Genomic DNA, 4,368 nt, shown 5'->3' on the forward strand with positions numbered 1-4,368 from the left:
AGGCTTGAATTCAAGAAGTTTTAGATTTGCGTGGTTTTTTTTGAGTTGCAAAATCCACTTGAACATAACGCTGCTTTTTTCGAAGTTTCTCAAGAGCCATCCGAGCCAGAGAATTCGTTTTGGCAACGTTGGATAGAGAATTGAAAAGTCGATTCAGTTGTATCAACGTGAGTGAGGAAATTCGAGTAGTTTTCTATTCACTTTAAATGAGAAAACATCATGTTAGGAACCCAGTCTTTGAGCAATTGGTTCCTTCTCTTCCAGAGGCTTTTGCTTCGCTCATCACTAGTTTTCCTTTACGTTCGGTCCCAAACCAAACCATTCTAGAACATCTAAGTTGTGCGCAATTATCCAGCTACTCCAGTGTTAAACTGACAGCAGTCAATGGTATCCGTTGACAAGTGACAACCGATCAAATTAGGTGTGAAATTGGTCGAAATCACGTCAAACACATTGAAGGTGGGAAACCGGCCGAAAGGAGCAGTTCAGTTCAGTGTGGAACAGCTGCAAATTAGCCCACCTGGTATCCCTTCGATACAGTGGGGTGACAAATCCGTCCACGCCCACTTGATTCTTTACGCCGTGACTTTTCAAGCCGCGTCGGATTTATCTAAAGCCCCAGTCGGGTGCCGAAATCGCAACCGGTCATTAGAATAACAACCATAATTTGACGGCAAATGTTCGGTACGCCCGCGGATTAAGTGCGAAAGCCTTTATTTGCAGATGGTGGAGATGAGCCAGAAAAACCATAAGACTTTGTGTACATCGACATTGATACGCAAGGGATAATGGACTGGCGCCCTTAGGTTTAACCCTTTCAAAACCGTCCTGTGAAAACGTCCCGGAAAGCTCAGATTTTGTGGTTGGCAGGCCTGGCTGTCATACTAATCATCGGTCATTAATGTCAAAGTCAATGTCATTGAAGCCATTCTAGAATAGTTTTGGCAATTTTTTCCTTTTGAGAGTCGAGCCATTTTTTGATCCTTTTTGGAATAAACTGAGTCAATAATAAATCTGCTTAAATTTTACTTTATGAGGTTTAATATTGCGATGGGGCTATAAAAACGCACAAACTTGCGCAAAAAGTGCTGATTCCTTGAAAAGAAAAACAATTTTAGCCCAATTGATTCGCAAGGTTTAAATATAAAAAATAAATGTAAACAAGTATTTCAGCTCAGTCACTCATTTTGTTCACCAGATGTCATTGATATGTCAATGTTGCTGATAAGCCCAAAAACACTTAATTCAAATGACAAACTTTTGGCAGTGACATACTAACGTCATAAAAATAATAATTTGAAACGTCATATTGGCATTTACTCATTTCTGAGACCTCAATATGGTTCAAGAGAAAAAAATGAGCAACTCATACAAAACCTAGGCGACGGTGTTCAAAATATGCGCTAAATAAGCTGTTTAAGCACAATATTGCATTTTCGGCAACCGAAATTAGCGCAAACGAATAGAAAAATGTATGCGCTGATCACCTTCAGACAAACTGGTTTAACAAAACCTAGAATAACCAATTAATCAGTAAAAAACCAAATTTTGTGAAATTGATCGCGTTATGAAGCCCACTTTTATATTGTTTCCTTGTCCAAATCATGGAAAATCAACAAAATTTTTTGTTAGATTCATAAATGTGCGTTGTTTGTGCAGTCGTTCCCTTCGTTAATGCGGCATGAAAGTGTGTATCAAATTTCAGTGAATGCCGCATGTGATTCAAGAAACAAACACGTCAACGCCACAAAAGCCAACTCGAAAATGCCGACGAAGCGTGTAATTGGTCGAACAATAGTTTTCTAAAGGCGTCAAATTCGTAGTGGAACTTTGCAGCGAAAGGGGCTGAAAATTTAATACATTTGAACTACTGATGAAGGAAAACAGCCCAATGTCTCCTTGGACAATCACTTCAAGCCCGTTTTTCGCATCCATAAAAAATTTGGTTTAATGAAGAAGTCAACAAAAAAGGGTAAAAATTTGACAATTTTTGGACGAAACAATTTAAAGCGCGCTGATAAACGGTTGACGGATGTGGAAAAGTGAAAAATTTTCAATTATAGTGTAGAGGAAACACCTGCAAATTTATGATGAATGATGATGATGATGACGCAACAAAAAGCCTTTGAAGACACTAATCGCCTGTTTGATTTTTGGCCCATTTTCCTTCGACTGTCTTAGTTGATTTTTCCCAACCAACTGAAGCTCTTGGTAATACAATAACGAAACGGTCCGAATACATTGCGGAGCAAAAGAGCCGTTTATGCCGCTTTATGATAACAGTTGTGGCCTCATTGGGTTGACTCAATTTCAACGGCGCAAAGTGCTTAGTCAGGTTTGGCCGTTCCCATTCCAAATACACCACATCCATCAGGGACGTCTTTTAACGGTTTTCGGAAAGCAGGGTTTGCTCTTCCATATTAGCAGCTTACCAGTGAAAATGCAAAGGTAAGGCGAGCGTAAGCGAAGAAATTCGCTTGGATTTCTCAGGAATTTGCCCATTTTCACCTGGATAACTAAACGGCCAATCATACACTCTGGTATTATGAAAAACAGTGCTTCAAAGTTAAGTCAATGAGCTCAAATGATTAGGAAACGGTTTTCGCTTTTGAATATTTTAGCTTAAGCCCTCTTTTTGGGGGAAAATGATGCCTTTTTTCACACACGAATCTCTCCTGCACCCGTTTTCACACACGAAAGCTTTGCACTGATTCCTGGGACGTTTTCCTGCTAGAATCTTGTCCATTTTTACATTAAATTTTGCATTTGTCGCTCGACTAAAAACGGGGAAAACCATCACGGTCCGCTACTGGGGCTGCTGACTCAAGTCGACTCTTAGCAGGACTCGTCCGTTAACGACCCTGCCGGTCCTGCTGGGGGGCCCATGTAGGTGGGCGTGTTTCTGGAAAATTGCGACACTGCTGCCGTCGCTGCTCAGTTTTTACGACTCCCCAATTTGGGGCGCTCTTGTAATTTGCGAAGCTCGAAAAATTCGCCGAGGTCTTCGCTTGCTGGTAATTAAATCACCACTAGTCTTGTAATTACTCGCTAAACTCTGGCTAGTTGACGTGGTTAAGAAGAGTTAGTCAGTTTAGGCAAAACGATTGAAATACTGGGTGATTCAGAGTATCGAAATGGCGCAGTTGGCTCAATAAAATAGGAATTCTGCAGGCAAAGTTTCAGTTAAACCCGGCGTCGAAACGCGAAATACAAAAAAATTGCTGATTTTCAAGTAAATTTTTAAACTATTGGCCCTACAGTAGGTAATCAACTTTTCCTTTTTTGAACGTTGCAGCAAAACTTTTTACGAGTAAAATGGAACCTCAGAGAAGTCTTTCCGACGTCTCAACAAAAACGTATCTGCAATCTGGCAAGAGCGATTTTTACATAACAAACAGGAATGAACAAAAAGTGATGAATATTTTAGACAAGGCCACATAAAGTGGACGAAAACCTTCAATAAAAGTTATAGCACTATTTTCTAGAAGCAAAACTAAGACAATTTAAACTCTAATCGGCGTTTTGCTTGATTTCAAGTAACCAAATGAACGGATGAACCATGGATGGGGAAATGTTGGCAGTTTTCTCAAAAAATGCTTGAATTCAAGAAGTTTTAGATTTGCGTGGTTTTCTTTGAGTTGCAAAATCCACTTGAACATGACGCTGCTTTTTTCGAAGTTTCTCAAGAACCATTTGAGCCACAGAATTCGTTTTGGCATCGTTGGATAGAGAATTCAAAACTCGATTCAGTCGTAACAACGTGAGTGAGGAAATTCGAGTAGTTTTGACCCAGAAAGCGAAATTTGAACATCAGCCACTTAGGTGCAAGATTATACCAAAATTCCATGTTTTCCGTCCCATTTTTGCTCATTTCTCGGAGGCAAAATGAGCAAGAACGCTCATTTGTACATCGTTATAGAGAGAAATAAATGGCCTTTTTAGAAAGTGAACCATCGATAAGCAAATGTTGACAGTTTTCTCAAAAAATGCTTGAATTCACAAAGTTTTAGATTTGCGCGGTTTTTTATTGAGTTGCAAAATCCACTTGAACATGACGCTGCTTTTTTAGAAGTTGGATAGAGAATTGAAAAGTAGATTCAGTCGTAACAACGTGAGTGAGGAAATTCGAGTAGTTTTGAGCCAGAAAGCGAATATCAGACACTAAGGTGCAAGATTATGCCAAAATTTCATGTCCCGTTTTTGCTCATATCTCGGAGGCAAAATGAGCAAGAACGGTCATGTGTACATCAATCTAGACAGAAATAAATCCAAAAGTGAACCATGGATGGGGAAATGTTGGCAGTTTTCTCAAAAAAGGCTTGAATTCAGGAAGTTTTAGATTTGCGTGGTTTTTTTTGAGTTGCAAAA

The sequence above is a fragment of the Dendroctonus ponderosae genome, unplaced genomic scaffold, assembly GCF_020466585.1.
Source record: "Dendroctonus ponderosae isolate FM_Combo_2020 unplaced genomic scaffold, Dpon_F_20191213v2 Dpon_F_20191213_6, whole genome shotgun sequence".
In the NCBI taxonomy this organism is placed as follows: Eukaryota; Metazoa; Arthropoda; class Insecta; order Coleoptera; family Curculionidae; genus Dendroctonus; species Dendroctonus ponderosae.